General features: G+C 28.8%; 1 long non-coding RNA gene across 1 annotated transcript; it reads right to left on the bottom strand.

Annotated features, from left to right (window-relative positions):
• Positions 1-6375: 6375 nt before the first annotated feature.
• Positions 6376-10744, bottom strand: LOC103857260. Its single transcript, XR_004456805.1, has 2 exons — positions 8850-10744; positions 6376-8611 (listed from the first exon to the last, which is right to left on the bottom strand). It is a non-coding gene; the product is annotated as an uncharacterized LOC103857260 (long non-coding RNA).
• Positions 10745-12349: the final 1605 nt, after the last annotated feature.

Raw genomic sequence — 12349 nt, 5'->3', positions numbered from 1 at the left:
GTTTTAACACAACCTCGTCTCTTACCATAAAATGGCATTTTCCCAGTTTAATACAATATGTTCCTCCTCACCACACTTCAAGACCATGTACAAGTTTGACAAACAAACAAAAAAAGAAGAAACTTTCCTACGATAGAAAATTGTTTATGAAATCTTCCATTATCTTCAATCAGGTCATTAAAATGGGCAGCAGCACTAGAAAGTCGTTGAGGCATTGCACAAGTCAAATGATATTATGTGAAAAGAAAAAATGTCATTAGAAAGTGAATGTCATCTTCTTCGGGTCGTCCAGATCATGTATGGAAATCAAGAAGAAACATGAATAACCATCTTAAAACAATAGTGCATCTGATCAAAATAAGGCAACAGAAAATAGTCCTGCATCATTCAATTTCGAGTATTTTATGTACACCATAGGCATGTAACAGCTCTAGTTGCAAGCAATTCATTTTTTTTGTTATTTTTATCCACGATTATAAAACTTTTTTTAGGAACAACAAATAATATCGAATATCATATAAATTATACAAGCTTCTAAAAAGTTTCATTATTTCTTTCCTAACAATAGGTTCAAATTTAGCATCTTCTGATGATCTACTGAAATAATTGATTCATCTTTTAGATGTGTTCCATGCATTCAAAGATTAGGAGAAATTTCATTGATATTGCCTAACAAGTAATCTAGAGTTCAAAATACTTGTTTACACAAAACAATCTCTACACTGTTCAGATCAGAGTCAATAATCACACGGCGGTAACTGGAATTGAGTCTGAAAAACACATATCTTAGCCCAACATAAAGGGATTTGAGTTCGATCTTTGGAGCTGTTAACTCGCTCCAAAGGCAATCAATTGCTTTGTCTAGAGAAGTCACTCAATCAAATTCTGCTACACTCGACTCCATCATGGCCAAAAAAATATTTATATTATCAAGGTCATGCTTCTACTGCTTCTGCTTAAGCCTCTACTGGTACCTATCTTCATTTTGCACCATAAACATTTTCCCACATATTTATTTGCGGAGAACAAGTTAATCGTGTTTGCTTTAGGCAAACACTTGATCTTGCGTATGAACATAAATTATTTAATCCAGCGTAAACCACTTTTCCAATATGATACTTGGATTTATAGATTAAGAAAACCTTGTTAATTATGCGAACATATAAAGTTCTAAACATTTTGCAATGATAATCACTTTAAAACCACAAGTTGGTATTGATATATAAATAAACAAACTACTACAAAATCAATTAAAACTTGACTGTGACATCTGCCACCAAGATTTCTCCTAATGAAAACAAGAAAACATATATTAAAACGATAACAAAACGAAGTATATTATATTTGTATATAAAACAATTCTTTTTTTACAAATAAGACCAGGAAATCAAAATGAAGAGATATGTAGTGGGGGCAACATCGAGCATAGCCATATGGGTTTGCTCCACCGTCCGCAACCCAACCCACCGCTGGGCCCCGGCATTTTTTAGTCAGCAGATAAATTTCTCCAGCAGCAAACGTCCCACCCGACAGCCACTCAGATTTAATATCTCAAGACGACTAATTTTCTAAATAATAAGTTAATAACTACTAACTAGTCCGCTCATCTTTGTCAAAAGAAAAACACACTAATCCTTTAATAATTTCAATAATTTATTTGGTTACTTTTCTGTTCACAAATAAGAATTCGCTTTCTCGTATTAGTTTTGACTAGTATATTTTAATAATGATGGTACCTATACGAGTTATTACCAATCTTGTACCTAGGTTTAGACAAAGTAAAAATTAGAAATCAAATACAAAAATTTTAAAAGTTGAATCAAGTCAACTAAATCAAGAACTACATTATACATTTTCTTATGTTCCCCATTTTATGTTTGTATTAATTTGCTATATATATATATTTATCTTGTAATATTTCCATGGTCATTTAGTGAGGCTTATCCCTATATGTTAAAAGATAAACATTTGACATTAGTGTGTTTATGTTTTATTCGCCACATGGAAGTTTCACAACGATTTGAGAATGAGTATGCTGACGTGTCACATGTACATATTTTTTCAGACAAACTCTACATAAATGTGTTCATGCTATGTACTACTTTACGGGTTTTTTCAATATAAAACTCACGTACATGTTTCACAAATTATACAAAGGTTCCACATAGAAAGATAATTTGCAAAAAAAACTAATTGACATGTCTTCTCCTTCATAAACCTCTCAAACTCGCTTACACAATGTACTCCAGTGTTTTTAATCAATACTAAACTCACATGCAATTTTGCTTTACTAATATATTATCTGCTAAATATTCACCAGAAGTAAGGATTCTAATTCTCTAGGAAGTTAAAATATTTTTTTTTAATGATTTCTTTTACTTTCGACCAAATTGTAATGAAATAATTTGTCTAAATAATTTTTTTCTTTTCTTCAATAATTATCTAGATTTGATTTGATTTTGCATGTGTTTAGATATTATAACATAAATTATTAGTTCGACATCAAGACTGTTTAAAATTCATATAACATGAATTCAAACAAATAATAATAGTTTTTGGTCTCTCACCGAAAAAAAACAAAAACCTTAAGAATTTTAATCGAACAAACTAAAATAAATATGAATTTAGAATGGTAGTTATATTTAAAGAGATTAAAAACCAATAAAACTAACATAAAACCGAACCGATATCCAGATTAAACAGACCTAATATTTTCTTATCTTAAAAATAACGAAATTAATAAGATGATACATATATATGAGTTATCATAGCTCCATTAATAACTTCAACACGAACTGAGTATACATAATTGATACATGCATACATCATACGTATATCTGTATATATGGATTCTCACTTCGAATAGGATATCATATATGCATAGTGCTGAAAACAAAAGAAAGTAGACACGAAAAAGCATGAGATGGGTCACCGATTCGAACAACAGCGACGGGTGAAGAGTTTAGTTGTCGTATCGATTTCAACAGTTACTGGTCCATATATATCACGTCTCACGCATGCCAACTTGTTTTCATAATATTATGGTCACCATAAATATTAATGACAAATCATATATACTTTCTCCGTTTCCAAAATTTTGATTTTTGGCACTTTGATACATATTTCAAAGTAGATAAATACATTTTTCTAATCATTTTATGTTTAAATGGTTACTCTAAAGTTCAAAAAATGTTTATACTAATTTGTCCTAGTAATCATTTGTTGGATTTTTTTTAATTGTTGTATTTAAACCACTTATGAGTATTGACATCACATTTTTAACCATTCATAAGAACTAAAATTATCTTTACCCGAAACTTACACTTATGTAAGTTACAGTTGATTTATGTTTAAGAAAAAACATTACTAATAATACACAAATCTATTTTTGTGAAATAAGGAAAAAAAATCAAATTCTCGAAAGCAGACCGAATATGTTCTTAACTAACGTTGCCTCAGTTTCAAAAACAAAATCCATATTTTATAAATATGTTATTTCAAAAAATATTTTTTACATATTCAATATATTTTTATTAGATAATATTTGAAAATTTAATTGTGTTTGCTTGATTCTGTAAGTTAAAAGTTGTAGAAAAGAATTAGTTACAAATATAGTATTATTATCAAAATTAAATATATTTTATTAATATGTGTGTCAGCTTCAGCTTTTTCACATGTATACTTGCTAAACTATAACTGAGAAAATGTACTTAATTAAGAACCCTTTGAATTCAACATCCGGATCAAAATCAGTTATATGATGTTGCTTTTTATTTATACGATGATTTGAAGGAATCCAGAGTTGATTATGCTCCATATAGAATATTATATACACTAGGTTAAGATCCGCGCCTTGCGCGGAATAAACATTATATATATATAAATTGTTTTATATATTATATGTTTATAACATATTATGAAATAATAAATATATATTGAATAATTAAAAAGTCATTATCTACTACTTATATAATTAAATTGGTGCAAACATATAAATAAATTATATAAATAGAAAAATATATTTTCTATTTGATATGATATATAATTAAATTTAAATGATAGTAACATATATATGGTATATTTTAATATTAATATTTATTAGATGATGCTTTTTGCTATTTTTTTTATCATTTGTATCTGTTATAGCAAAAATTCTAAATTAGTGATAACAAAATTTTCATTGTGGGATTAATGGTTTAAGTAATTTATAATATTTTAAAAAATTAAGTTGTCAATATTTTTCAAATTTTTTATCAAAAAAATGTTCAAAGTAAATTTCAAAATTAAGATATTTATATATTTTTATATGGCATATAGTTTAATTTAAAATGATACATATATTTATATATCTTTTATTTTTGATACTTATTAAATGAGACTTTCAACTTATATTATTTTTTAATTATTTGTACCATGTCATAACATAAGTTTTAAATCATAGATCACAAAATTTGAATTTGAAACTTTTAACAGTTTTAGTAATTTATACTCGTTTTTTAAAATTCAAAATATAATATATAAATAATTTTTTAAATTTTTATTATATAGTTGCTATGATTGTTTAATTTATTTTAATAGCTTAAAATTAAACAAATATAATTATAATACACACTTATTTTATCAAATCTTTATTATTCAAAATCATTAATTGTCATATATATTTTAGCCACATTAGGAAATTCCGTAATCTTATTTAAGGAAATAATGAAGCACATTTAATAATGTATTTATTGTGGTTTAATAAAAAAACTTATTATATATTTAGATGGACCAACATATTTTTCTAAGGATTCTAAGAATCATTCTAGTGATGACATGTGGCTACAAAAAAATGTTGCAATGCTTCTCAAATAATATATAGGGGATTATTAATATGAATTTAAAACAAAGCAGTCGTGTTTTATTTAAAAGAATTGTTGTGGTAAAGATTTTAAAATCATTTTTAGCAAAAACAAAAAGAGATTTTAAAATCATACCAACACTCAAAAACCATACTTTTTATAGCAGATTTTTAATTTTATGCTAATTAACAAGGGAAATGTTCCAAATACGTACTATAAACTAAATAATGTCAAATGTGTATAATCTATTAATATTAAACCTTTTAGATGTTTTTAAATATTAGTTTATTTATTTTGTAACCGGAATTTATATGAAAAATAATATGAAAAACTAGTATATCTAATACCACCTACAATGGTAGTGTTAAAACCAAGTATCAACTGTTGAATATTTAACAATGATGGTGAAAATTTAGAACATATCTATGTGGCTTATATTTTATTGTAAAAATTCAACAGTTGAAAAAAATAATTTGTGGCCAATCTTAGCTGGCGCAATTTGATTGGAAGAAATCTTAGACATATGTTTTTGATTTTTATTTCCACCCAATAATACAAACCGATTTTAATATTATGAAACTTTAAGGAGCTAGCCGAGACCATATCTCACAATACATTTGTGCACACTTAAATCATGAGGGAATCAGAAAAGTCCAGTTATTGCTATATTCTTGTAAGGGTACTTATCAATCGAATGTAAGTTTGACTGGTTTAATTTGCTTAATAAAGCTATTAGTAATGTGTTAAATTCTTGTTCATCTATCGGATCTGGACCGCTCTTTAGAAAGCTATAGCGCATAATCGCTTTACATGCTCCTTATTGTAAAGCAATCATCGTTAACTTTCTTTGAACGTACAACTAAGCTTCAAAGAAACACGTTAATCTTGCTTCTCTTAACTAAATTTCTTATAGGAAATTAAGGAGACTATACATATATATAAAATGAAAAAATTGTAATATTAGTTGGTCATCACATTCTTTTTGCTCTTTATTAGTCTAGTCAAACACTCTATCGTCATAACCTTTAAGTAAAGTCCATATTCAACCGCGCGCGGATGGTCCAATTATACAAGTAAACAGATTAAACACACACTCTACATCATTTTTTCCATTCATTACGTCAACAAATTTGAGTTGTGAAATTTTGTATATAATGACACTAGGGTCGGCCCGGGCTACGCCCGGGTTTTTGTTTAAATTTTAATTTTGATTATATATTTAGTATGTTTATTTTAATATATAAATTTTAGAATATAGTATAAAAATATAAGTAGCTATAGTCACCTTAATCTTTTGTTTATATCATGAAAATAAGTTTTTTTTTTTTATTTTTCATTTTTATGTTATATTTTGTTTTTTTAAAGATTATTTTTGGAAATATATATTCTGTTTATGTACTTTCCGTGGTTTTCTTCAATATTTTATAAGTTTCTTCAGCTTGAGTTTAATGATCGAAAATAATTAAATTCACTCTTTTAAAAATTTTGGTGACTTTTCTTTAATGAAATGTAAAATAAGTAATAAGTTGTTGGATTAATTTTTTTTATTTAGCTTATTTCTATGTATATGTTTTGTTATATTAAGTATTTTTGGCTATGTTATGTATTTCACTAAATTTTAATTATTTTATGTGTTAATAATTTATTTATGTAGATTTTGAAAACATTTAGCTTTAACTATAAACTCTTTTATCTTTGTGGGTTTTCATAAAATTTCAATTACTCTTTGTTTGATTTTTTGATTAAAAAAACTAAATTATATTAATTGATCTAAAATGGAGAGTATTTCAAGACTATTTCTTGAAATATATATTATGATTATGTAATTTCGCGGATTTCTCTCAATATTTTATAGTTTCTTCAGCTTGAGTTTAGTGATCGAAAATAGTTAAATTCACTCTTTTAAAAATTTTGGTGACTTTTTAAATGTAAAATAAGCAATAAGTTGTTGGATTAAATTTCTTATTATTATTTTTTTGTCTGCAAATTTGTTTTTTATTTTTAGGTTATTTTTATGTATATATTTTGTTATATTAAGTCTTTTTGGTTATGTTATGTATTTCACTAAATTTAATTATTTTAGGTGTTAATAATTTATTTATGTAGAAATTAAAAACATTTATCTTTAACTATAAGCTCTTTTATCTTTGTTGGTTTTCATAAAATTTCAACTACTCTTTGTTTGATTTTTTGATTAAAGAAACTAAATTATATTAATTGATCTGAAATGGAGAGTATTTCAAAATTATTTCTTGAAATATATATTCTGATTATGTACTTTTTGTGGTTTTCCTATAGTTTCTTCAGCTTGAGCTAAATGATCGAAAATAGTTAAATTCACTCTTTTAAAATTTTTGGTGACTTTAATTTAATGAAATGTAAAATAAGCAATAAGTTGTTGGATTAATTTTTTTATTTTTTAATCTGTAAATTATTTTTATTTTTAGCTTATTTTTATGTATATATTTTGTTATATTAAGTATTTTTGGCTATGTTATGTATTTCACTACATTTTCATTATATTATGTGTTAATAATTTATTTATGTAGATTTTAAAACATTTAGCTTTAACTATAAACTCTTTTATCTTTGTGGGTTTTCATAAAATTTCAATTACTCTTTGTTTGATTTTTTTGATTCAAAAAACTTAATTATATTAATTGATCTAAAATGGAGAGTAGCATGCTTCTTGCTCGTCTCCTCATAATGCAGTACTACAATCTATTTATTAGACGGTAGCTCCGTTTCTATTTAATTTTAAAAACTCAATTTTTCTTAATATTTTTAAATTTTAACTAATTATTAGGTTATATTACATATTTTAACTAATTTTTTGTTTGAAATATTCTGCACCAAACTCAGGAAAATATAATTATAAATATGCTTAATCTGTTCGAATCAATCATGCAAATACGTTTTGACTTTGCTGATTATATCGATAGTAATCGGTTGCAACATGTTTACACAACGACTTTAACTCCGCCAACTCAATATCTCTTCACCTCATAATCAGAACCATCCTTTCCATTTCAAGCCTTCCTCGCAAGTTCTCTAGCTTAACGGTTAACCTTATCCATTTGCTTTCTCTTTCTTGCTACTCTATCTCATCCACCTCACTCTCTGCTTCTCCATCTCCACCGCCTCCACTCGTACCCAATTTTCCTCTCCTTCAGCTCCAATGCCTTCCTCCTCATCAACTCCTTATTCTCACACATGATCTTCACCGGATCATCCTACACTTGCTTCCTCTCTCATCTTCTTCACCTCCGCCGATACTCCTTCCACTCTCATCTGCTTCTTGCTCGTCTCCTCTGTCTCAGACTCTGAACCCTCCGCCATTTCCGACTCTTCCTCTTCCTCACTCCCTGCGATTCTCTCCAGTTTCCTGACTCCGCCACGTAAAACAGTGATGCTGCTCCAGACGATGCTGACTCGTAACCTGATGCAGTTGTCGAGATGGCTGCAGCGGTTGTGATAAGCATACATCTCCTCTCCTTAAAGAAGAGATGTTTAGAGTTGAGCAGCTTCTTGACCTCGTAGAATGATGATTTGATTGTGTCTGGACCAAAAAGAAACAATGTCAGTAATCACAAGAAGCCTAGAAATCTGCAGTACTAAAACAGAGAACTAAAGAAGCTAAAACATCCTTAAAGATGATCACCAAGTGAATAGAAGAGGCTCTTCCAAACAATTCAATATGCGAGCTTCAACATTGTAGTTTGCGGTAGCTTAATTACATGGACTCAGAATTTTCCACTGACTAATATAACCTGCAAGAAACAAAAACAATCAAATTGCTTAAAAAACATTTAAAGATAATAAAAGTTTGTTGAGTTGGATTGAACTAACAACTTAATACGACAAAGATCAACACTTCCGATGATTTAAGTCCAAAGGAACAACTCTGATATATGAGTGAGAAAAATTCAGGACGTGAGAGTTACTACATGAACGCTTTAAAATATCAGATTACAGAAAAAAAAAAGATTCCAAAGATTGAAACAAAACCTGTTGAGGGACAGAAAGAGGAGAAGCCAATCTCTAGACCATGCTGGTCATCTTCAAATGCTGTTGGAGTTGTGAGGATGATATCTTTTTATAGGTAGAGACCCACCGCTTGGAAAGGGATAATAATCATTAATTGAATGATCGTGGTTGCAGTGGCTCAGAAGAGTTAAGATCTCATTAATGACGCTGAATCAATGGAACTTGTAACGCCAGTAAAGAGATGAATCGAGAACGATACGATACAACACGAACCAACATAGACGCAACGATTAATGAAGAAGACTCATCTCTCTGAAACTTTGAGAATCTCCATTGATGTTATACCTAATCAGCTTTCTGAGACGACAATGAAACTTAGAAACTAAAGTCGGCTTCACGTCGACAAAGCGAAGGCGTCTAACGGGCTTAAGTGTCTGATGATTTTCCGGCCCAATACTAAGATAGCTCACTTGTGTAAAAGCCCTTCCGCAACCCAAACGAAGATCGAGTTTTTGTAGTGTGAGGAGGACACGTGGCAAGCTGTGGTTTACTTATTTGATGACGTGTCCTCAGCAGGAGAGACTCCAACATTTTTTTATATAATTAGATACTATTTTACTACAGATTTACCCAAGTATCGCAACGCATTCCATATTCTGTAATTAACACATGATTCATGATAGGAATTCGAGCTTTAAAACGCATGCAATTTTAACATCTTTTCTTACAAATTTACTCTAGATTATATACGGTTCCTAAAATTTAAGGGACTATATATATTTTAAGGTAAATATTAATTAAAAATCAGTTTTAAAGGCATAAGGACGTGTTTATACCAATTCTTTAAAACATAGAGGGCACAGAAAATATTTCACCATGCTATGCTCATGACTGGCTATGTAAATATATATTATATACATATAAATAGAAAGGTAATATATTTGTATTATTGTTATCAAAGTAGCAGGCAAAGGACTACTACTGTTCACGGTAGATATTAACTAGCTTGCATCTCAACAGTAATGTAGGGAACAAACTAAATCAATTCTAGTTAAAGAAAATTCTTGAATAGAGACATGAGGCAGTGGTAATTTCTAGAGCAGACGAAGGCAAGATAATTTCATCAATCTATCTCTTTAAAGATTCATTCATCTGTACATGTCTTTGTGTTTTATTGTTGTTCTTTGTACGTGGCCAACAAAATTTATAGTATAATGAAGATCCTGTTGCGTATGAGTTTCCGCGTACTATACTACTACTATTTTGCGACCTAGAGCTTTTAGAACGTTTTTATGGATGTAAATTATTGTACGTGGAAAGGTAGGTAGGTACATGCAAACAAAGAAAAAGATAGTGTAATAAAAGAGATGGGACTAGACTGTAGACATGAAAATCGTTGAAGACTAATGGACTGCTCATTTAATCATGCCTTCGAATTGTTTCTTTTGAATTTATATTGTTTTGGCTTTATTAATGTTTAAATATCGACATGCGGGTCAAATATAACTTTATTTTCACTTGTGTTTTATCTATCAATTATTCGCACACAGACGTTGTCACTTGATATATACGGTTCGCCGGTTCGCCGGTTTATAAGTCATAGTAGAACAAACAAAACTATATGACTTAGTTGGAATGTAATTATCACAAAAATGTACTATATGACTTAGTTGGAATTTAATTATCACAAAAATGTATTTGGTAAAAATGTAATAATGCTGATGTTAGTTTAATAATAAACAAAACAATATGAGGAATACGCCCCCTTTGGCTTTTGAATGTTAAATTTAGGCTTCGAATGGTGACTTCGGGTTGAGCGGTACGGAACAAACGGTTTAAGTGCGGTGCGGTTCTGATAGTTATAAAAAAATATAGATATATGGTATATGTAGAGATTTTTGTTACTGTTAACTGCGGTGCGGTACGAGATGGATGTTACCATTCGGAGCCTTAAGTAGAAAGTGTCACTTCATATTTATTGGGGGAGAAAAGGGCAAATTGGATAAACAAAATAAATAAAAGACTATTCTTTTTTATCAAATAATTATTTTTATACCGTTAAAAAGATTATACTGGAAAATAATATAATAATAAGAACACACAACAAGAAAGCACAGAATGTACCTAAAGGACAGAGACCAACAAAACACTGACTACTTGGTAATACCCAAGTCTTATCAACTGTTGAAACATAACCAATCGATGCCTGCATATTGTAGATGTTTATTTTACGGTCGGCTACAATCTTTATACTTTTGGTACCTGTAAAATAAGTTAGATCTAGTACACGAAATTTCCATTTGTTATATTATGGCTGCACATGTAATTGTTAGATAATTCAACTAATCACAATAATGAGATGAGAAATCTGCTAACTTATTCAAGTGATTACTTTCTGAGCAATTTGTATAATAAAAACTACTGCACCAAAATTCCATTAGTTTCTGGATATCATTTGTGGTTTGGATTCTTCCAATAGTGCTGCTGCTGTATTAAGCCATATTTTAGTTGAAAATTTTGATATATACTATACTTTCGATTGTTTGATCCATCAGTATCTTATGGTTTCTCCTTTCCCAAGAAAGTATCTTAAGTTTGGTCTAATCAGTATTTTTACTATTATCTGTTTAATTTGAATTATGAACATCTATGGAATATATAGATATATAGATATATAGTGACAATTGTTTAACCAAAGGGTTGTATATATAGTGTTGTGAGATCTATATCCATAAAATAATTTTTTACACTATATGGAGAATTTTCTTTTTGTTACTCTAGTTCCTTCTAAATCCAACCAATCAAGTGAAAATAAAAAAATGTTTTACTCTCATTATCGCTAAGTTTTTTTGCGTTTTTTGGCATATATCGGGTTTGATTGGTAATGTTAGAGTAAACTAGAGTAAAAGAAAAAAGTGGAAAAATTGAGAAAAAACAAGAAAAAAAAACATTTTTACTCCAGCAAAATGTAGAATATGTACAATCTATGTTTTCCTTCCTTTTAAATAGTGTAAAAGTGAAAAAAATGTATTCCACTAAACTTTTTGTGAGATTTAGAGTAAATTTATTTTTATAGTAAAAGTTTACACTAAATAATACAATCCAGCCACATTCATCATTATTTTCACTCTTCATTATTGAAGGGAAACCCAGAGTTATTTTTTTTCCTAACTATTTTTTTTTGTTTTTTATTCTTCTCAATTACTACATACTCTGCCTATGTTACTCTAATATTTTTACCAAAAAAACAAATGTTACTCTAATATTTTACCTCTCAGACCCTAAATAAAACATAGGATATGTGTAACATATACATATGCATATGTATGATGCATGTAATTTGAAAAGACAGGGGAATGGGAGTTATCAATGCGTGACAAGTGAGAGCAGAAAACTATGACCAAACTATTCAACTGTACATTAAAGCGTTCCAGGAAGGGAAATCTAATATTTCTGACATTATGTAACAAATGAATTGACAGAAAACGAATCTTAATATATATATATGGGTTTTCACCCGC

This window comes from Brassica rapa, chromosome A03, assembly GCF_000309985.2.
Source record: "Brassica rapa cultivar Chiifu-401-42 chromosome A03, CAAS_Brap_v3.01, whole genome shotgun sequence".
In the NCBI taxonomy this organism is placed as follows: domain Eukaryota; kingdom Viridiplantae; phylum Streptophyta; class Magnoliopsida; order Brassicales; family Brassicaceae; genus Brassica; species Brassica rapa.
The sequence above is the reverse complement of the archived record's forward strand: the minus strand, read 5'-3'. Positions and strand labels throughout refer to the sequence as shown.